Below are 24,489 nucleotides of genomic sequence, written 5' to 3' on the forward strand. Positions count from 1 at the left end.
AGGCGTGCAAATTAGTATTCTGTTTTGCATATAAGTTAAATACTGACTAATACTAATTTGCACCCCTTGCATTGTAACATGGTTTTGTCAAGGAGACTGAAATTAGAAGTTTCTTAAGTTAAGATCCTTAATGAATCAGGCCCGTGATGAAGATGTACCAGAAAAATTACTTGAAGTGTTAACCTGAAGATCATGTTCGGGTTGAGGTTTCGATGCGGTCTTCGATAAAGTCCAAAAGTGTTTTTTACCAGGGGTAATTTAAATACTCCGGTCCTGCCACTACACCCTAATATGCACCCAGACATGGCACCATTCATTCCTCATTGCGCTATAATATAACAGATGTATTTTTTTTTTTTCATATTATCAGCTGTAAAATCAAACTGCAGTACAACAGGGGGTTGAACATCTCTGTTAAATACATGTTTAACTGTTATGAGAGATTGCAGCTACCGTTATGCACACTAATTTTTAATATTCCCTACAGAAGCTGTGAAGGTCGGAACATACGGTACAGGACGTGCAGCAATGTGGTAAGCTGCTTTATCTCTTAACTACAATTCTGACATTCATTCTAATGCTTTATTTTTTTTGTCTCTCAATTGTGCTGATCATGAAAATAGTGTACATTATTGTATTTTGTGCATTTCTGGCTGAACATTTCGAAACAAAACTTTTTTTTTTAATTAATTTGTTATCATGGCCTCATATCACTGCTGCTTTGTGCCTGACACAAAACGTGGTGTTCTGAGAAAGAGAGAAATGATGATAGCGTCTGTTCTAATCAGTCACAATAAGAGAAACAAAAACTGTGGGAGCCAGTGCCACCATTTGAAAGAGAAAGGAATGGCAAAATATTTGGTGGGCAGTTTGAGTAAGTAGCTTGACATGAGTTAGTTGGGATAGCCTACTAGATAGCTGCATACTACTGCACTAAGTGACAGAGGATTGAGATAACAATACACCATACTTGCCAACTCTCCCTGAATGTCAGGGAGACTCCCTGAAATAGGGGTGATCTCCCTCACTCCCTGAAGAGTCTGGCATTCTCCCTGATGCTGAGCCAGTACAAGACGTGGTTGGCTTCGCCATCTGTGGCATGATGACACAGTTCAGAAATTGTGTCCTATGTTCATGTATTGATGCCTATGGAGGTGGCCATTTTCATGGAGACCAAGATTTAATCAAAGAACGACAGGTAAGACAACATGGGGCATATTCAATTAGGGTTTCGGCCCGCGGTAATGCGCGTTACCGTGGAAAGTGCGCGTTATTGCCGGTATTACGGTACCGCAATAACGCAGATTTTCGTTCGTAGCCCATAGGGTTGCGAACGAAAATCCACGTTATTGCTGTAACGTGGATTACGTTTCGCGGCTGTTCCGGCGCGATCCCGCGGACCAGAAAGCTAATTGAATATGCCCCCATGACTTCAGTAGTGGAGACAGAAATGTAAAAGACACTTCAGTCTCTAGAGATGTCTGGGAGACCTACCGGAGAGCAGGGCAACCTCCCGGTTTTCGCCCCCGCAATACATAAGTGGCGCACATATCGCGTCATCTTAGCCCCGTCCCTTGCTGTAATTGGCCAAAAGTGTTAAAAAAATTGACACTCGTTTAGCGGGCAGAGCCACAATGATGTGATTCGTTAAGCCTCGCCCCCACACGCCCACCTCCCCCAGGATCTTCCTGAAGCCAACTAGGAAAAGTTGGCAAGTATGCAATACACAAAGACTAAAAATAGTTTAAAAAAAGTTTAAAAAATGACTAGCCTCTAAATTAAAACTAACTTTATGGGAAAATATTAAACATTTTATTCAGTCTTTAACAAACAAACATAATGAGAGCTGTCTTTGAAATGTGTAATATTTGTACTTGGTAACTGTACATGTTCCCCATCTAGCAGATCATCTGAAATATGCCCTCTGTGCAATCTACCTTAACATGACTTTCTGTGGTTAAAGTAAATGCATCAAACGTGTTTATCATGTTGTAAATAGACTACAGTTTTCTTAATCACCTAGGCGCTATATGGACATTGTGACAATGCTGTGTGTAGAGTATGCATCAGACTGGGTTAAAGCAACTTGTAAACTTTTCTGAAGCAATTATGTCACTAAATGAAGTCACATTATGCAAATGAGGCTTAAATGGACTTTTAAATAGACCTGGAACAATGACTGATGAAAAATGACTAGAGCACATTGTCCATTGTCATGGCTAATGCATGACCCTTTCATAGAACCATTTATCAATGTCTCTGTATTACAAAGCAGGCACTAACAGCTGTATACTGAAGTTTAGTGTCTTGTTTTTAGAAGTTAACACATTTCATTTAGAAAGAACTGTTTGCTTGGAAGAAATACCGGACCTCATGTAGCGTACTTCTGTTACTTTGTGTAAAATACGCATTTACATACTGCACATGAGCACCAAATGTACTCACATATTCATGTGTATGCAGATTCGGTCACATCTTAGGCTCGGTACACTTTACAGAATTTTCCGTGCAATGTGATATCTACAACGATTTCACTAGCGACTGAAATAAAAAGTCACGATCAGCATGCTGATTCATGTGTACATACTATACATGTTTTAAAAGATTTACCCTCAGATCTGTGCTTTTCATCTGTCATAACCATCGGCTGAAAAGATCATGACTCTGTAAACTCTATGGAGATCCTGATTGTGAGTGCATACACACTGCAGGATTGGAAGGGTCTCGATCCATATTGTTCAATTTTACTATAAGGGAGGGATACCCTTAGTTAGTTTTGCTCCTGCAATCATTAGGAAGAGAGTGCTATTCTATCCCAATTATCGATCCATAGCTAAACAAGATTTATAGTGCTGATGAACAATCAAATCATATGATGGTGGGTGCTTTGGAACGACTATTGTCCATCATCTAAGTGTACACACTAATGCGATATCGGCTGAATGGTCGTTTTTCGGGTGATTGGCCCGATGGTTGGCTAAAAACACTATAGTGTGTACCCAGCCTTACATTTATGACACCTTATGCTTAGAGAAGAGAAACGAGAGCAGGAAGGGATGGAAATCATAGACTAGTATAATAAGAACGTGGTCTCGTAAATGCAACTGAGAAAGACCTGGGGGGTTGGTGCAAACATCCATGCTATTGATGATCATCAGCACTGATCTTTACAGTGTTAAAACAAATAGAAAATTAATAAATAAAAACGTGAGCCGCACCCCATCCTCAAAAGTGAATTAATCTCCAACGCTTATAGCCTGGGCTGGTTACTGCTATTGCTGGTGGACGAATAGGGTCCCCCTGCAACAGTCATAACTAGCAACAGGCTGGGCTGGTCTCACTGTAACAGAGAACCCACAATGTTGGCCGCCTTGTTATGAGGGCCTACACCCCTAGCCTATTCAGCACTGGGCTGAATTTCCTAGGGTAATAGGGCCTACAAATAAATGCGGGCCCTCCCCGACCAGAAGAAGTCAGCCACATGCTGATAGCCCTGCAAGGGTGTTTGGATGAGCTCTGTTGACATGAGCTCTGGGGCTCTGTTGGGATGATATACTTTGATTTGGGTGCTTATAAAGCCATTCTTAAGTTCTGTTGTCAGACTGAATGGATCTTTTGAGCTAAGCTAAGAATAAGTACAAAACAAACAATCTGAATCATTCTCAGGCATCATCTGTGTCAGTTAGTTTATGTGGTGATTTTAGGCTCATTTCATCTAGATTGTCAAAGTTAGCCAAGAAAATCTCCACATGTGGCTATCTTAAGGTACAAGCAAAGACGGTGGGAATATTTACTAAAGGTTCTAAAAAGGAAAAGTTTAGGTGTTGCCCATAGCAACTAATCAGATTCTAGCTATTATTTATCTTGAACATTCTAAAAAATGTTTACTAGAATCTGATTGTGAAGGACAACACCGACATCTTTCCTTTTTAGAAGGTTTACTAAATCTACCCCAATGTGTCTTTTAACTCTATAAAATAATGACCTATTCCAGTGTTGGCTAACCTGTGACACTCCAAGTGTTGTGAAACTACAAGTCCCAGCATGCTTTGCCAATATATAGCAGCTTATTGCTGGAAGGGTATGCTGGGACTTGTAGTTTCAGAACACCTGAAGTGTCACAGGTTAGCCAACACTGACCTAGTCTATAGCTCTCAACTCTACCTTAATGTTATTAAGATTCATATAGGATTGCTCAGGAAAGAAATTGAAGTGTCTGGAGTACATTGTGTTTTCACAAAGGCTTTTGTTAGCATAGTGTTAGTGAAATGTTTCTAAGTTAACATTTTCTATATTTCGATAATGACATATAATTTGCCAGGAAAATGTCTTGACCTTTTCAAACTGGCTTCGTATTCCATCACTACAGAAAACAGAGTTCACAGTCTTTCAATAATAGGCATTTTATGCATGCTTATGACCAAAACAGCAGCTGTTTAGTGATTTATTAAAACATATTTAATTGTATCTTGCTGATATAATAATTGGACAGATCTGCCAAGGAACACTGTTTACTATGATTATGAATGCAATAAAAGAGTGATGTAATTTGACAGGTGACTTATAACCAATAAATAAGGATAGAGAAAATATGGATTGAGTTTAATAGCGTTAACACACTGGCCCTGGAAATTCTTTAACACTAATTTTTAATGATAAAAATGAAGGACTGTGGAATTACTGACAATTTATTGTATTAAAAACAATCATAATAAGCTCCCATGGCACTCAATTACTGACTTTCAAGGCCATACATTTCCACCTACAGAAAAAAAATGAGGCTATTAATATGACCTAATATTTGGGGATATTTCAGAAAATCTGCAGCACTTTTTTTAAGATACATAAGTCTCAATTGAGAGTATATACATATGATGAAGAAAGTACACCCTCTTAAGTCTGTGGTTTTACATGTCAATTAACAATCATCTAGTCCTCACCAAGTCCTACTTGCAGGGCCCATATTCTATGTTGTAGGAACGAGGGATGGCTGTTGGATTCTTAAGGCCCTTTTCTGGGTAGCTTGGGATTAGCAAGATGGCCCAGGCCCAAGACTTCCAGCCTGAAATTGCTGTGCTTCTCAGTGGCTAGCACATCCCCGGGGAGAAACCAGCTATGTACTGTGCTGCGATCAGGGGCAGATTGGGCTGGGGGGCAGGTGGGTATCTGCACCCCAGCCCAGCCCACCCCTGGGGGAACCCCTACTTATTACATGCAAGTGCTATTAATTAATGACGGGGCTAGTTGGGGGGGCATAATTATAAAACTTTGTATCTTTTGCATTGACAGTTAGGTTTTATATTTTAATTCATAATGCACTGCTTGTGAAAGAGGGGGGGGGGGGGGGGAACTGTGTGCACCTAATCAGCCTTAGCGGGTGGCTATACCTTTCAGTGCAAGGCATACAGCATAGACCATATACAGTCATGTGCTACACCACCTCAGCTTCTGTTATCATATACTGATCTTCTCCAGTCTGGACTCACCACATGCTTCTCTGACAATCTTTTGGTGCTCAGTCTCATGTGTCTGAACTGTGACTCAAAGGGGCCTATATTTTAATGGCAGCATTCCCACCCTGTTAATTATCATTCCTTATCGTAACAATATCATCATGCCAGGTCAGCGTATCCGATAAGAGGCTGCCCCCTCTGTGACTTTACTATACTAATAACTCCAGGATCTGACCTGAAGTTTTTAATGTGCATGCGTGACCTTGTGGTGTTAGCCATTGGGGTCATGCATTGAGTTGGGCTTTTCAGAGTTTGATAAATTGGCCCAGAACGCAGTCCCCATTGAGAACTATGTGGACTGTGGAGCATTTTTAATAAAACTTAATTAGTGTAGCAATTTACTGTCGTTAGATTAAGCAGACCAGTATTATGCAACTTGTTGCCCTCCGGTTATGAAACTAAAAGCCCCAGCGTTCTGGTATGTTGGAGCTTGCAATTCCACAACTGGTGAAGCATTCCGGGGTAGGTAGGAGGAGATTTTCTTTGGGATTATGATGTCTAATCGAGTGGGGTTGTGGGAGCCAGGGGGCAGCAGGGAATTAACTTTTGTTCTATCTGTGACTTGACTGCCTTCTGCAATGAAGATAAAGGATCCAAAAAATGTAGAGATAAAGGATTGCTATTATTTTTCTTATTGCATGCTGGGTTATCTGACCCATAGTAAAGAGCCAGATATCTTACTCTTTACTGTGGGGGTGGGTGCAGTGGTGATAAAGTGTAGGATTGACTTAAAATGATTGTTTCTTTGAGGGGAAATTATTTGGGAATATAACTCTATCTGATTGGGGACAGCAGGGAATATATTTCTGTTGTATCTATGAGTGACACTCTGTCAGTGGATTAGTTGAAGGGTGATTTTCATTGGTGTAATGACAATTCCACGGCATAAGCAGCACGGTGGCGTAGTGGTTAGCACTTCTGCCTTACAGCACTGGGGTCATGAGTTCAATTCCCGACCATGGCCTTATCTGTGAAAAGTTTGTATGTTCTCCCCGTGTTTGCGTGGGTTTCCTCCGGGTGCTCCGGTTTCCTCCCACACTCCAAAAACATACTGGTAGGTTAATTGGCTGCTAATAAATTGACCCTAGTCTGTGTCTGTCTGTGTGAGTATGTTAGGGAATCTAGACTGTAAGCTCCAATGGGGCAGGGACTGATGTGAGTGAGTTCTCTGTACAGCGCTGCGGAATTAGTGGCGCTATATTAATAAATGGTGATGATAATGATAAGCAGGGCTATTTCATGCAAGTTTCAATACGCAAACAGACATACATCAGAACATGCTCAATATGTATATAGTTATAACGTGTCATAAGAAAAGGAAATAATGTTGGCACCAGGTATAGGGTACTGTAGCGGTAAGGTGTATAGGTGCCAGGGAATGCAATGGAAAAGGCATTTTAGCAAGGACAGACAGCATTTTGCCTAGGACCCTATGCTTATTCTGTCTTCGAGTCTCAGTACAACTTATCTATCTTCCCTTTATAGTGGATAACATCTTTGGGGGCATATTCAATTGTTGGCATTACTGCCTAAAGCAACGCGGCGCGTGCACTATTACCATCATTACGGTAATAGTGCACGTAAATACCGTTATTACGGTACATTTCTCACTGGATTTCAGCTCGCGGCTCAGGGAGCGGCGAGCTGAAATCCGGCTTAGTATTACCGTAATAACGGTAATACTTTTTCTGTGGCGGAAACCGCCAACAATTGAATATGCCCCTTTGAGTCTGCATACTGGTTATTTGAATCTTATTTTCTGTTTCCCCATGTTACTGAACAAGTAGGCTTTGCCTATTCTACAGTTAGTTTGCATAATATTCAGCCTATCATCATGCCTTTTGCGTGATGTCGCTGATCCCTAATGAATTGTTTCACCCCACACAATGATGCCTCTAGTGAGAGCTGGTTACTGCATCACTTAAAAACATGTACTTGTATTATTTGTATGGTACTTGCACACATAAAAATGTATGCAGCTATTTGTTGCCATATTCCCCACACAGACAAGAAGAGGAATAAGCCATTTAAAACCAAATGATCTTTCACTATCCCTGAAGGATAAAATAATACCTAAAGTGTGTTTTGTACTTTGCAGATGTCTCTGGCATGCTTTTATTTCCCACCCACATGTATGAAATAAATCAGACTTTTGGGCAGTGCTTCTAATTACTACAGTATAATTGAGCCAATGCTCCAGATGGAAAGTAATTGATCTGCTCTCCTTTAGGGACTGATACCGAGCGCATCATAGTAGAAAAGAGCAGAGTTATATAAACGTGAACTCATCTGTGATGTGCTTTATATTCTATAGGGAAAAGGCTTGGACAGGGTTGTCCTAAGCCTAGAACAATAATTATATTTCAGAATACTCCACTGTGTCCTTCTCTGTGATCTGATTCCCGAGCCTTGTCTGTTGCATAATGTGACCTAAATCTGCTGCTTTTATGATACACTATTTAGTTCCAGAAAATATTCACTGATTATAAGGTTAAAAACATAAAGGAAAACCCATAGTGTATTTATTCCATGTATCCAAAAATAACAAATTTTGCATTTGTTTTGTATTATATCTATCTGCCTATAATAGTACTATATATATATATATATAGCTTTGTCACATGTACATGAATATTTTGTTTCCTTTTATTAATCAGAAGTTAGATGTGCAAAATTATCTCCAACATAACACAGTTATATTGCCATGGAAATTAAGACAAGTAGCCTATACTAGGTGCCCTTGCCTGGAGTATTGCACATTTCTGAGTAGTGTGCTCATTGTTGGGATGAGAGCTTCGTAGGGGAAAAAAATCACCATTAGGTAATAGATCCCAACACTGTAGGGGCTTATATTGCCTAGAGAGATTAACTCTTGGGCTAGGTCTAGTCATCACAGATTTTAAACATAATACCCAGACACAATAAACCTCACCCTTACTTATTCTAAAATGTCCTACTGGTAAGAATGATATACTGATTGGCAAGCCACACAATGGCTATGGAAATGTTTTATGCAACTGAAAGTCTAATGACATACAGGGGTGTGACTACTAGCAGCCCCCTGCAATGACTGTCAGTCTGCAACGGAGGCCCACACTCTCCATTATTATGCATGTTAGCAGAGCATGGGCCTCCGGAGTGAATGGACACTACCCTGATGAAGGATTAAAGCATATTAAACATAGGCAAATTGAGGGCTGATGGGAAATGCTGAAAATAAGCAAATATAAAAATAAACCAGAACATGTCTATTCAAACCGATGCTTCAAAATTGTTTGTCCTTGCAAAGATAGATCAGGTGGGAGGTATCCGTGTTGGCTAGTGTCTTTAGGCACTAGCCAACTTGTGCCCCTCTTAACTCCTAACTATACCTAGACATACTTCTACATTCAACCTTTGCCTGCATCACCTGCTAAAACATCCACATTTCACTCAGTCTGTGATGTGGTATAAAGAATGAGAAAAGATAAAGTAGGTTAGAACTTGCTCTGTTAGATACAGAATGTGTAAGTCACACTTTAATAATATTGCATCAGTTTCTCCTTTTTTACTTTTCAGTGTTCCTTGCGCTAGTTTTGTTATTTGAGTGGGCAGAGATCTCCCATATAATACAGCTATGCTTATTTCTTTCCCCTCTAACAGGATTGTCCGGCAGATTCAGGAGATTTTCGAGCTCAGCAGTGCTCTGCCCATAACGATGTCAAATATCAAGGACAGTATAGGGAATGGATTCCAATTCATAATGACCCTGAAAACCCTTGTTCTTTAAAGTGCCAAGCAAAAGGGACTTCTCTTATTGTGGAACTTGCTCCTAAAGTACTGGATGGCACTCGATGCTACACAGAATCCTTGGATACGTGCATCAGTGGTTTATGCCAGGTAAGCAATCATTATCCATTATATTATTTGATATACCGTTATTGTATCCATTTTTATGTCTTGAACTTTTACAAGTCAAATGCTGCCCACACACATGCAGATTTAATTGTCCAAATTGAATATTTCACGAACACGCTCCCAGCTGCCGTGACTTTGAGGTGTTTGCTGTATGAGGTCACACACAATTGTAGCCCGCAGTCTCTCTCTACCTATCACACAGATTACAGACCTACTGAAACGCCCCCAAACAGCGCTCTCACACCCTCCACACACTGCTGATCTGCCACCACCTATTGTATACGGGCAATAGGACCCCAATATACATTGGCATCCAAGGCTTCTAGCTGCTCACAGGCTAATAATGCCCCCACCAGCGAACAAAGGTTTAACTCTTCACACCTCCAGACTGTTACACAAATGTAAATGCAAGCACACACTAAGCTTGTTAATCAAATGTATCAACAATTCACACACTGGCATTCAAAGGGTAACTTGGTCGAGCTATTTTTTCTTAACAGGCTTAGAATTCTTAAAATTTCAAGGACGAACATATTAAATTATAGATTTAATATACAAAAGTACATGGCATTTAGATACTGAAAAAAATCAATTGTAATAAATGGACATAACATACACAAACAAAACAGTTTAAAATAAAAAGGATTTGATTCAGAATATAACTTACATCGAAGTGGTATATTCTGGCCAAGGAAAATTGGCTTTTAAGATTCACAGCTTGTCAATGTGAATTGATTTCCCAAAAACTGACAATTTGCTGTACCTGGTCTTAGCCTTTTAAAAACACTTCCACACCTCTTCCTACCCCCAGGGGTTGTGGCCTGTGACACTTTTTTCAATCACCATCTGCATGTCGCCTGATTTACTAACAAATTCTACTTTGTGACCTAACTTTTCTGTGGAGCATTGCACAGATCCAATTTTATTATTATTATTAAATCCCCTATGAATTGGTCCATCTTTTGATATCAAACACACCCAGATACAGTGTAATCATAGAGCTTATACTCATTTCCCTAACTTCTCTGTGGGGCAGAATTCTGAATTTGACATATGAGTTGCCCTTCATCATGCTATGGAGGAATATGTGGATGATAACTACTTTTATCGATTTTAAGTGGCATATTTTAAAACTGAATTCTATTTGTCTATATAAAGTATAGCCAAGTTGGCACATGGCCTCTGTGAACCAGACACCATGCTGAGCGTTTCCTAAAAGTATATTCAAGTGTCAAACTCCATCCCAGGCCAGGCTATATCTCACAGCAGGGGCTCTTTGAAGCTGCCACAGGTGACACTCCTATCTTCTCACACTGGAATGTGCAAAGCCATCAAATCAGACTTTCTGTCTTCACATTTTACACTTTAGTAGTTCAACTTATCAATGGATTCATTTGATATAACATATTTACACTACAGTTATGATTTATCCCGTATTTCCCCCGTATTATGTGGTTAACCCTTATAACTGTAAGTTCTCTATGTTCACGACACTGAGCCTTGTACATTTTTCTAATACACAATTACCCACATGCACCACTGGTAGAACACTTGACATTGACTCTTGATCTTTGGAAGACTGATTAGAATGTACCAGTTACACTCTATGTAGCATCCACAATTTTAATTATTTGTTACAAATGAAATATACACATTTTATCCACTCAGCAGTAAAGAAATCTTTTGTGCAAAAGCTCCCTGGATCTTCCACAAAACACATCAGGAGACCATTATATAGCCCTGTCCAAAACAATTTATATTTAAAGAAAAAACATGTTGGCTAGTTGTCCACAAAGCATTCTGGTAGTGGTAGCAAAGTGTGTGGCCGAATTGCTCACACATTAGAATTTAGACCAAATGTAAGGTGGAAGGTAAAATAGTTATCTGTTACATTTGTTTACATCCTATAACAGTACTACTAGAATAATAAATGGAAGCCAGCTACCTTTTTGTAGCCTATTTTAGTTTAGCTCTCTGGTGGTGCATACTGGGTGGTTTTCAGGTTTAATGTTATGCCCAGATTTCTCACAAATGATAACATTCCTTTAAGACAGTTTTGCATACATCTCCTCCAATGCCACTCATATAACATGCTCTTTATTATGTGATGTCCACTAATGCATTCTTTGTCCCTCAGCCTGCCTTTTCTCAAAAGGTATCTCTTTATGCAGTATTTGAGGGCACTCTGTGTCAATTATCATTGTATGCTTCCAATAAATCTTAAGTTATCAGCTTTATCAGGATTAGACTAATATCGGCTAAAACACTGGTTTAATGTTAAATTGTAATAATGTACCCTGATTGTTTTGATTAATAATGTCTCTCTCTCTCTCTCTCTCTCTCTCTCTCTCTCTCTCTCTCTCTCTCTCTCTATATATATATATATATATATATATATATATATATATATATATATATATATATATGTACTCAGAGATTCTGGGATGTACATTAGAAAACAGAGAGTTTCTGTATAAGAGTAGTGTGTGATATTATGTAGCTAAGCTTACAGGTACTCGGAAATACACCTTAAAACACAAAAACACAATGAAGGATTTTTCAATATTTATTATAATATTTCCAGGAGAAACGCAAAGACCTGATGATCATCATATAAGTATGCAATATATGGTGCTGATAGCCCAGGAGTTGAATGAAGGATTGCCTGAGACAATCGTAGGGAAATAGAGAAGAAGCTCACAATATGACCATAGAGAGTAACCTGTCGTAGCATGTATTGCTCTAGCAAGCATTATAGTGACTATCTAATAACATTTATAGAAAGAGCACTATTGTCACTATTATCCCAAACCAACCAATCAGGTATCAGCTTTTACAGTGAATTGCAGTCAGATTAATGAAAGCTAATATCTTATTGGATAAAATGGGTTATAACATGTGTTCTCCATGAACTATTTTAGTAAATAAGACCTTGTATGTTTTTGCTATTAATGATTAAAAAAATACTTTAAACAGAATTCATTAGGGCTATGTCCCTATACATCAATGATTTATTGAAACATCATTACATAAGAACACAAAAACATTTCAATAAGAAGGTCGTTAATATTTATGTGTCTTCTCGATAAAATGGTTTGCTAGTATAGCGGCACAAATCCTGTTTGTACATACATGGCTGTCAGTGGCTCAAATGATATAGAATAAAGCACAAATACGTAGACTGGTCCATTGTATTTGTATGCATCATGAGCATTCTTTCTGGCTCTTAGAGACAGACAGAATATAAGTGAGAAACTCATCACCACCTCTGATTTACATTAAAAACATTACTATAACCTGAATATTGTGCAGTAATCACCAAATGTGTTCTATGTCTATGAAATGACAGTAGGGCCACACACCTCAAAATATAGCACTTAAAGCAAATAAAGATGTTGCTGGATAGTCAGCAAGTGCTGACATTAACGCAATTCTGTTCTGTAGAAAGAACATAAAATAATATAAGGTATGAAAATTCATATGTCCTCGTTTGCTGGAAGACAACACTGTGATTGAGTATGCAATGTTTTCAGGCAGGCAGAGTGTGTAGATTTTGTATAGCTGTCTGCATCTTTCTGGTTGTGAGATTATCTGGGCATTGGCTCCTGTGAAATGAGATTCCCTGTAGTTCTGCACTACAGTTTAATATGGAAATGAGCCCCTGAGTTGTTGTTTGTTTTTCTTCCCGCTTCATTTCCCTTGGCATAGGGTCTCTGATCTGAGCCAACACCGCTGGCCCTTTTGTGTAGGAAGAGAAATTTTTCTGGCCGAATCTAAATTGGCAGTGTATAAGCTACGGGTAAGCAATATACTCTAACCTTGTCCTTTTTCATGCTTTAAATCCAGTGGGCTTATACCTCTTCCACCACCACTTTCCTAAATGGCCCCATGAGCTGGGCTTGGATCGTTAAAGTGTTTTCTTTATTCCCCCTCTTCCTTTTCATTGCAAGGAGAGAGTGAGCACAGGAGCCAGGTTAAACAAAGACTCATAGTGGGAGAGAGCGAATATTAAAAACAAAACATGTTCCATGCTGGTTCTTGGGGATCTCCGTCTCCACTGTCTGACGCTGCTTAGGTTTAGAATGGTAGCTTAGCTTGAATGGGGGCACTGCCAAGTAATGTTTCTTTGGCAGCTATGTCTTAAATGTATCAGCTTGCATTAAAATAAAGGAGAAACAGAGCCAAACCAGAGTCACTTTCTTATCAAGAGAAAAATTGCTAGCAGCGGGTGGACTTAATTTGCATATGTTTGGAACTGTGATTAATTGTCCAAATGAATGTGAGGTGACGCCTTATGTCACATTTTACACTGAAAATGTTTTATTCATCCCAACTCTTTGTGTCTTTATGGACTTAGATTAGACTATGGGATCATCCAATTGTTGCATGTTCACCAAAATCTTCATATATTTTTCCTATTTATATAATATAATGGCAACGAGTGCTTTGTGGTTTGTGGTCAGATACCAGTGGAAAATATAAATGATACTTTTTATTCTTATGAATAAATTTTATGTTTTGTAGTTTTTGTGCCTGCATTATATTTGCTTTAGCTACAGTAGTTTACACTGCTATGTCCTGCTACTCATAATTGTCAAAGTTTTGCTTAGCAATGTATGTTGTCTTTGTATTCTATTGGGATATATATATATATATATAAAGTATAATAACAAAATAAACTGGGTCTGTCTAGCCACATTACCCCAAACTGTTCTTCTTTCCCCTAAAAACAACCCTGCAATAGGATAGCTATACAAATTAGTGTCAGGCTAAAAAAAAATGAGTAGCCAACTACAATCAGATCTAGAAGCCAGAGTCATAACTTAAAACACCTGAGGCGAGAAATAAAAATGCCGCCCCCCTAGCCCTCAACTTTAACCAAATGAACCTAAAATATTCATAAAATGCACCCCCCTTCAGCACTGCACCCTGGACGGTCGCCCCTATCTCACAGCCCTAGTTACGGCCCTGTTAAGAAGCTAAACTTACAATACTAGAAGCTCAGAATAAAATGCATCATTTAAAAACTAATATGGAAGGATTACATTTGATAAGAAAACAATTACAAAAATCTTTTATGACACGTACGCAGGCTGCATTAACTAGATCATGCCTAAAATTCTACTAGCAGACTACTATCTAAGAAACTTAGAGGCCAGTAGGCTACAGAATAAAAGACCTTATCAATCGTGAGGGTTCTGAAATCTCCAACCCCACAGAAATAACCAACTTGTTTTCTAAATATTATGTCACACTATATAACTTAGTGGAAGATACAGACACACCTTAGTCTTCCAGGAATATTATTCACACATTCCTTAATAACCTTAAACTCCCTACCCTTAAGCTATATATCACAGAAGCACTCAATGCTCCATGGACATAATCTGAAATTCAGTAATCAAAAAAATGACCAAATGATAAAGCCCCAGGCTTTTACGACTACATATATAATTTTTACACAACCTTACACGTTGAACTTATACTTATTCTATCAAACTCTGTAATGCAGGCACTGAGATGGGTAGCTCTCCGGAAGAAATGCTGGAAGCTCAAGTAGTGACTATCCCTAAACCTGGTAAGGCCCCAACCGAATGCAAAAACTATAGTCCAATTGTCCTATTAAATACTGACATAAAAATGTATGCTAAATTGGTAGCAAATCATATTGGCCCTCTTTTTCCACAATTGATATATCCTCAAGTTAGTTTTGTAATACGACGTCAAGCATAAACGGTCTTAAACATCATTGACTTGATGTCTTGCAATCCTGGTGAACTGTTGATTCTTTCTTTTGACGAATATAAGGCATTCAGTAGACTGCACTGCCTAATATATGGAAGCGGTTTTAAACAATTTTGGCTTCAAGATGCGATCATTCAATCAGTTCTAGCTTTATACAAGAGACCATCTGTTAAAGTGTTTAGCATTGGTTTCCTTTATGAAAAATTAAAAATTATGAATGAAAATAGACAGAGGTGGCTCCTTTACCCATTAATCTTCACCTTAACCTTTCAACCTCTAGCAGTGAAACTCAGATCTACCCCTAGTTTTAATGCTGTTGAACTCAGAGGTTCTACACATAAATTGTGTCTTTTGCAACCTAATTAGCATTACATGAGATGCTAGATTACTATAGTAAGGCCTCCTTCTACAAAATAATCACCTCTGCATCTGAGACTCTCCTACTAAATATTACAAAGAACAAACAGATTGTGCTTAAAACAATTTCAAATATATTTGGAAAAAGGACTCACTATTGTATTTAGGAATTCAAGTTCCAACTAAAATAGACAAAGTATTTGAATTCAAATTTTCCTTTAATTCTACAACTTCCAATGTAACAAAAGCCTGCATTAAATATAGGGTTCCCTGGTTGCACCAGTTAGTGGCCTTCAAAAGATGTTGCTTCCCAAACGTATGTACATTTTCCATACCATTCTATACTCTGAAATATATCAATAAAATCCATTTAGTTAAGATAAGATATGAGGAATACACCATGAATAGCCTGCAACTGCATGACTTTTATTAAAAAAACAACAACAAAAAAACATGGAGGGTTGGCTCTACCAAATCCTAGTGGATATCCGGAGGCCTGCAGATTAACACAATTGGTCTCTACCTCCATTTCAAAAACCTTATGCAGACTAGATAAAGCTCTTAATCCAGATTATCCCATCAAAGATTTAATATGAACTGTTAAACATCTAAGACCTGCTAGTAAAGAGATGACTAAATTAGCTTTAAATACAATGAAAAAATGGGACAGAAAAGTGGGTCTAAACAAGGAAATTACCACTCCGATCTGAAACCTATCTTTAAGAGCATTAACCAGATTGATCCCAGATCTCAACCTTTCTCTTTGGTATGTGAAGGGTGTTACCTTCTCAAAAAATGTATTCAAAACAATGGAAATGAGGCATTACGTTCTAGAATCAGTATCTAGCAAACTCAGAAACTATAGAAGAATCAACCTCTCAATTACATTGGAAAGCAGGTTTACTCAAAACTTTCTCAGCAGACCAACGGGAACATAGCTATGTGAATGCCAGTGACATGTCCAAGTATTTAAATCACAATGAAATGTTGATAAAGCTATTAAATAGACTGTGTCTGACACGAGCCAATAAAATCGAACAGTGGCAGGTGCGCAAAGCGCGCACTCACACACATAGCTCTTGCAGTCCGGACAAAGTCAGTCCCCTAGAACTAATACTGATGGTCCCGTATGCATGCAATCAAAAGCATCTGTAAAAATGCATTTTATGTTCAGAATACATTAATAACATCATGATAAATGTGTTTCACAGAGGGTAAAAAAATTAATGACTATAATACTAACAGGTGACAATAATACTTTTTTTTTTCCCCTGTGCATTCTTTTGGAACTTTATATTCCACATATGTAATCTACGTATCCAGGAGTGTTTTGTGCAGTATATGCAGAGCATAGCTACACCCATATTCAATAAGAGACGCTTCTTCTTGGATGTGTGTATGCCCAAATTAAATGCATTTTTAAAAAAATGCACAGTGCGTTTGTTTTGCGTGTCTTAATGTATCTGGACCAGTATGCTTGTGTATAAGCTTGTGAGCTGAGGTTGACCTAGTCATTATCGGCACTGGAATCATGGCTTTGGGCGTACTTTCACTGTCTATGCCTCAACTAATGCAGCTATAACAATTTTACCACTGCTGGAAAAATATTCACTTGTACAATATGTTGTTATGTCATGGATGGGAGGTGTAGGCCATTAAGTAAAAAAAAAAAATCTACATACATTTTCATGTATTTTAATCCTTTTTGGATGTCAACAGGCAGGACTTAAAATGTGTAACGTGGCATGTCAGGTGTTCAGCTCTGAAAATGTCTACACTGAGGCCTTCATCATATTTTCCACTGCCAAATAACAATATTAGCTCTGCCAATTGGGATTAGCTGTTATCCTTTCATTTGTTTTCTAAGGATTTGCTCCTAACAGCAGTACAACTTGAACAGTGTGAAAAAAAAAAAGCAAGGATAGAATTGTTACAATAGCTATCACTTTATCCAATCTTTTCACTCACTAGATTTTCCTTTTTTAACAGTTTAGCCACCGCTGTCCCTGCTATTTGGCATTTTTTCACATTACGTTTCATTTCATTACAGCCAATTTCTCTTTTGTCAGAGGGCCTGTAATGTATTATCCAGCAACACTGGGTGGGAAATGTCAAGGAATAACAATGATGACATTGATTACGGTTAATGTAGATTAGGAGTGGATAAAATTAAAGGCAAGTGGAACATATTTTACTGTGCGCTTTTAATATGATTTTATTTGTATTCCCTTGCAATATAAACCCACCCTTAGGAATTTAGTTTATGCTACATGCACACCCCAATGAGGAGAGCCAGAACAATGTTTTTATTAAGCCTGGGGTTTGTTTGCTTTTTTTTATAAATCTTTTTAATGTTTTTAAAGGCAGAAAAACAACAATAGAGGTATCAAACATTCTTGTAGATGGTGCCATAATCAAGGAGTATCGTTAGATCTGTATGTATGTATGTATGTATGTATGTATGTATGTCTGTCTGTCTGTATGTCAGCGTTTGTATGCATAAACATAACAGTCAAAACTTAAATAGCAGATCAAAAAGGGTATAAATACAACAGGCCAACAGGAATATACACTCTGTTTAGAAACGTTGTACTGTCATAACAAATGACATAAGGGTATGCATACATGTACACACATATTCCTACACATATATATATCTAATAAAATGCCTGTAGAAACAATAGCAGCTAAAAGAAAGTAAGCAATGAAAAATCAATAGAATAAGGGGAGGGCAAGACAAACACGAAGGGAACATTAAGGGTAATAGGGCAGAGTGGTATAAGCCGTAGATGCTTGTAGAGATAATCTAATTCTACCAGAGTGGGGACAAGCCGGAGCATGGAGATGATAGGGAATCCTCAGGAGAGAGGGAGCATGCGAGTGGCGGGGGAATGAGAGGACAATGGTTAAGGGGGATCGAGGCAAATCGCCATCAGGAGGTACATCAACAGATATAGGAAAAGGACATGTCAAATTTCAGTCTAATTGCCTGAGAAGATCGGGCTCGGTGGACTCTAAAGAGCTGCATGATATTGTTTTGGACTGGAACGTCTAAGGAGTCAATATATAATCCCCATGTTTTATGGAATTGTACTACCCCTTTTTCAATTTGAGGGAGGGTGGCTCTTCTATCTAGGTAGATAATGTCTAGTAGGTTGGCTTTCAACCAAGAGCGGAGGGGCCGGGAATAGCCAAAGCCTGGTTTTTAATTCAGTTTTCACACAAAGATAAGTATACCTGGTTTTACATGGCAACAATTGTAAAGTGAGAAAAGCACATCAATTAGTTAAAGTACAGTGAGACATTATAGTAGGAATAACAAATACTTTAATGGTCCGTTTGACATTATCAAATATATCTGTCTTCTATATATTCTTGCAGTATCACTCAAAATATTTTCACATTCACATTTGTAAGACAATAATATGCCTACGTCTGTTGACATAAAGGATTCTTTATTGATCCAACTAGACACAAGGATCAGAATCACTTTTTTGTTTGTCACTATCTATAAATATGAAACATAAAAGATCTTTCAAAGAAACTTTTAAGTCTTCCTTCCCTAAAGGATGCAACAAACAGCACGTTGTACATGTTCAGTTAAGTAAAAAGGCATCTGCTATAATGTATTATGTATTGAAGGCACTTTAACATATTTTATTTTGGTAATTGAATTGTGGGCAAGGACCTGTGTTTTTTTTAACATGTGCAATTCATGTGTATATGTGCCTCTTCTGTAAAGTGATTTAATGTTTTTTCCCTCTTGGCATGATAATGCATAAATACCTGGGAGCTCTCATGGTCTCTCCTGGAGGCTCAGGGCATTTATGGACATTTCAGAGTCTCAGGGTATATGGATAAAACCTCAGGATCACTCTGCCCAATCTCGCTTACTCTGTGCTTTTCGCTAACTCTCTGCTGCTGCCAGAATTTATTCTCCATTTAAAATTTACTGACAGCTGGTAAATACTTCTCATTTATAGTAAAATTGCGGCTAAAAATACTGCTGTACAATTGCAGCCTAATATGTGTATCTTGAGTTGCACATATCTTGAGAACTATAAAGCTCTCACCCGGAGACTCAGGGTGTTTATGGACCTGGAAAATATGTGCACCCCCAGGGAAAATCAGCCCCTTCCTGAGGACAGGAGCTCATCCTGACCCCCTTGGGGTGTTGGTGGTTAGAGCAGGGTTTCCCAAACCCAGTCCTCAGGGCTCCCCAACAGTGCAGGTTTTCCGGATCACATGTGACATAATTAGTACCACCTGCGGATCTGTTACAATGTGTCAGTCAGTAATGAATACACCTGTGCTCCAGCAGAGAGATCTGGAAATCCTGTACTGTTAGGGAGCCCTGAGGACTGGGTTTGGGATACCCTGGGTTAGAGTAATGTGTAAAAGTTAGTAAAGCATTAGTTGATTGTGTAGAGCTACAAGTCCTCGCAGCAATCAACTTCTTGGGCATGCTGGCACTTGTAGAACTACAAGCACCAGCATGACCATGGCTGCCAGAGCATGATGGTGCTTGTAGAACTACAGGTGCCAGCATGGACCCTTTGGAACATGTAGTTCCACACACTGAACTAATAATAAAGAAACAGGTGCCCACACCTTTACTCCACTCCTATCACCTTATGCATCTTCTTTTCTTCCGTATAGTAGTAATTCAAGGATTTGAAAAAAAAAAAGCAGAAAAAAAATCTCTTGGACAGCGCAGAATATGCTCCTAGCATGCATTTGGTCTACTAAAGGGAATCATTCATAGTCTAAACAAACTGTATGTCATCTATATATTGTAGATGTGATGATGTCACAACTATAAAATTAGAGCCGATTACTTAGCTATTCTCTACAGTATAAGACATTATTCATGATATATGTATATACATACTGTCACTGTTATTACAAAGAACATTTAAAACAAATTGTTCCTAGGTCAGTGAGAGAGACACATAACCTGATGTAGCTATGAAGAATCAAGGAACAAACTGTAAAACAAATGTTGTGTTTATATTACGATTTCAGTCTCAATGCGCTCATGTTAAACAGCAGGATAAAGAACACTACGGAACACAATCAAAAAGAGACTGCATTTGCTTGGTGATGCTAATTGCATAGTATCCCCATGTGCCACTGCCTCATCCTTCTTCTTGCCTCATCATCTCTAGTTGCACAGGGTCAGCCAAGGTACAGCAGTAGCTAAAGATGTGGGACTGCCTGAGGCTAGAAGAAATGAAGGCCTCTGTTAGGAAGAAAAAGGGTCAGGCCTTAGAAAAAGGCAGCTAAAAGAGAAGTTAAACAAACATGCACAAAAACAACTGTGGGTAAAGTATGCTGTTCAATGTTTGACACAAGTACAAATAAAGATGTTTAATCAAGTGGGGAGAAAACTGTCATGGCTTTCGAGGCCTTCTTTTCTGGAAGCGAGCAGCGGTCTGTTTAAAGCCTTCTGGCTATGATATCATCTGAAGTGACAGCTCATGCTTTACGCTAACATGTTTCGCACTGCCAGTGTATTCTTATTTAAGGTGTATTTAATATATATATATATATATATATATATACATATATATATATATATATATATATATATATATATATATATATATATACATGCACCCTCAGATAAAATGGAGGGGAAACATAAATAAAAAAACCCAGTGCAAACCATCATGTTAAATAATTTTATATATATATATATATATATATATATATATATATATATATATATACACACACACACACAGTATATATAATGCAGGCCCCTGTCACACCTCCCTTCTCCCCCCAACCCTTCTCACTACCTTTTCCTCACTTTCTCTCTCCCCCTAACCCACAGATGCCCTCACCCACCCTCATTCTCTTTTTCTTGCTTATTCTTCTACCCAGTGTTTCTTCAATGGCGGGCATAGAGTCATGACATCATCATGCTGTGCTCCGTCCACTGCTTCTCTTTATGGCCGAGCTTCCAGGAGATTTCCAAACTCTCTTTGGAGATCAGGAGATTGCCAAGTATTTCTGTAGTCCATACTTCTAAACATTTGGGTAGACAGCATTTAGACGGAGGACGGGGATCGTGGCCATGTCACGATGGCTGGGGTCATGGCATGTCAAGATGGGAGCATGGCAGCACTTTTGAAGAGCTAGGCTGCCCCATTTCCTTCCCAACTCCTTCAGACCAACAGTGAACAAAACACCTCCCAACTTTCCCACTGATTGGGACAAAGCTGTCCCAATCTTGATAGCATGACAGAGACCTCAAATCAGGACTGTCCCAATTAAATCATGACAGTTGAGAGATATGGAAGTCTCCGGGAGAGTCAGCAAGCATGGCTAAAATAAATAGCATAACTTTTTATGCTACAAACTGCAATTTCATGTCCTTGATCACTGTGGAATTTTTACGGGAACTAAAATGTGCATGTTTTACAAAAAATAAAAAATAAAAACCAGCTGAGAGCACTGTTTACTATCACATTTGGACCTCCCCTTTATTAATTCAGACTTTTTTTCCTCCGAATGTACTGTTCATTTGACTCACATTTGGCTGTTATGTAACTCAGGAAAGTAAGCAGACGTTGGGTCTACCTTTCATTTCAAATTTATGTCATGTTAAGATTTTAAATACATTGATATACTTACACAGAGTAATGTTCATGCTTTATATTATGCAGGGAGACAGCGCAAAGAAAGCAGTTTAAGTTAGTGGAAAAGTTAAATTTGAGTCTGGCTTGACCTTAAAGGCTCTGCACCGCCCGCAAAATGTTGAATGCCTTCACATATGGTCTTTCTCTACTTCAGTTCTTATAGCTCATTTTAATATCCTGTCTGCAAAACCAAATCTCTTTTTTTGCCGTTCTGGCACTTAGTCCTTCACATAATTGTCACTATCCCGCTATCCACAAGGTATGTACTACTTCACCGAGATTCACCTATAATCCTGAGCGAAATTAAATCTTCTGTAAAAACACCGTCTTACACGTATATTCAGTGTGCAGCACTGTAAAACAGGTGCACTAAACCTTGTGAACATTTTAGATGAAACTTTGTCGGGTTAATGATGTTATTTCTATAATGGGTTTACGTAAATTATAGACAACCTGATTGGTTCAGGGACCGCATGGGTGACAGTCTATAATAAACAAATCTGACATTTGAATGTGATTTCTGGGTGACCAGATTTTCCACCAGCTTCTTAAATGTAGGTCTGGATCAGTCACAACTTTGCTCTTCTGCAAAGAAGTTTCCTTCCATCCAGTTGCTGTGCTTGTTGGTTTTTTTTTTTTTTATTGTACCCCATGGTAGAGAATATCTGTTCACATGTGTAAGTGGAACCAAAATAGAGACATACAGCTTCTCAGAACAATGGTGTATAGCAAAGGTCCACCTAAAGACGCCTTACCTTATTTTATTATAATGTTTATTTATAGTTATTATATATTTAAGTAAGCAGGAATCATGCTGCTCTTTTCCATAGAGAGAAGTGTGGTGCCAATTGCATGCCACCCCTCCCATGCCCAGTGCAAGCCCTGCAGGCACCTCCACCCCCACCTGGAAGTGGCATCTCACCACACATATGCGCAGACAGTGTGTGTGTAATGATACCTCCAGCCCGTCCATTCTGAAGATAAAGGATCGTTTGTTCTTAAACAGGGGCAGAGTAGAAAGTTGTTTGTGTATCCATTGTTATAGAACACATTTTCTAGCTACTGTTGAGAGGATCAGCAACATTTGTATTTGCTTTTTAGCTTTGACAAGGGAGATAAATATTTTCCATAACTTGCTGTTTATAGGTATTTCCAGAAAGCAAAGGTTGTAAATATATCAAATATGCAGAATTACTTAAAACGAAGTAAAATGCTGATGACTGTCTAAATCAACTAAGAGGGTAACAAACCAACATATTAATGCAAATAATATGTTTTGTTTTTATTAAAAAGCAAATCACATGGCAAGTTCAATGCTAATACACTTAGAAGTAACAGAATGTAGAGTGGAGAGTATTTAGTGCCAATGTAAAGTTCCCAGTAGCCACTAGATTTAAATACTCTTGAGACTCGGCCTCATGTTAGAACTACATTTATCAGCCACTGTGAATGTACAGCTGTGTGTTTTATGTATTCATCTTTTTATTTGCTTTCAGTTCTGTTTTACTATAGGCTGCTTTTGCATTCAAATAATATTTCCCAGGAAGCCAATGAAGTAAGACCTGTGATTTCCCATAAAGCCAGACTATGTATTTTTATTTGATCTGGCAAAACCATTTGCTTCATGTACAGGTCTTGATTCAGTGTCAGCGCTCAGATAAGGCTTTCTGTTTGAGTCAAGCACGTTACTACTTGGTTCATGGCATGGTCTACAGGTCTCTAGTGACAGTAATTATCAACACCATAAAAGAAAATAGGGAACTGAAGCATTACATCTCTCTTTTTGTTGGCAGATTGTTGGTTGTGACCACCAGCTAGGAAGTACTGCAAAGGAGGATAACTGTGGCGTTTGCAATGGAGAAGGGTCAACTTGCCGTTTGGTTCGGGGACAGTACAAATCACAGCTCTCTGCAAACAAGTGTAAGTTGCTAATAAACATCAGCAAAGTGAGCAAAAATACCAACCGCCTTATTTGCAACACCATGTAAGGAACTAGATTTAGAATGCATGTTTTTTTATGTTATAGTGTAGTGGACTAAAATACCATATCATACCATAAGCTATTTCATAGTTTACCTCCCGCTGTCAGCTGGTTGCTGCCATTACACTGAGGAATGCTGTCACACTCCGATCCCTAGGATTCTATTTCAGTTAAAACACTCCACTGCTGTTAACTGACTAGCAGCTTTAGTCTATGAAAGTTTTTTTATTAGTAAGAACAAATATTTATATTGTTATTTTAAGCACAAGTAAAAAAAAAAATGAATGGATGCTCATTGGGATCTATTTGCAACTAGTTTTTAGAAATGTACCAGTTGGAAGCAAAGGTA

The 24,489-nt window shown here is 38.4% G+C and overlaps 1 long non-coding RNA gene across 1 annotated transcript; it reads left to right on the forward strand.

Annotated features, from left to right (window-relative positions):
* Positions 1-487: 487 nt before the first annotated feature.
* Positions 488-24,073, forward strand: LOC142129869 (uncharacterized). The gene is made up of 3 exons (XR_012686103.1): positions 488-533; positions 9,156-9,392; positions 23,953-24,073. It is a non-coding gene; the product is annotated as an uncharacterized LOC142129869 (long non-coding RNA).
* Positions 24,074-24,489: the final 416 nt, after the last annotated feature.

The sequence above is a fragment of the Mixophyes fleayi genome, unplaced genomic scaffold, assembly GCF_038048845.1.
Source record: "Mixophyes fleayi isolate aMixFle1 unplaced genomic scaffold, aMixFle1.hap1 Scaffold_3184, whole genome shotgun sequence".
In the NCBI taxonomy this organism is placed as follows: Eukaryota; Metazoa; Chordata; class Amphibia; order Anura; family Limnodynastidae; genus Mixophyes; species Mixophyes fleayi.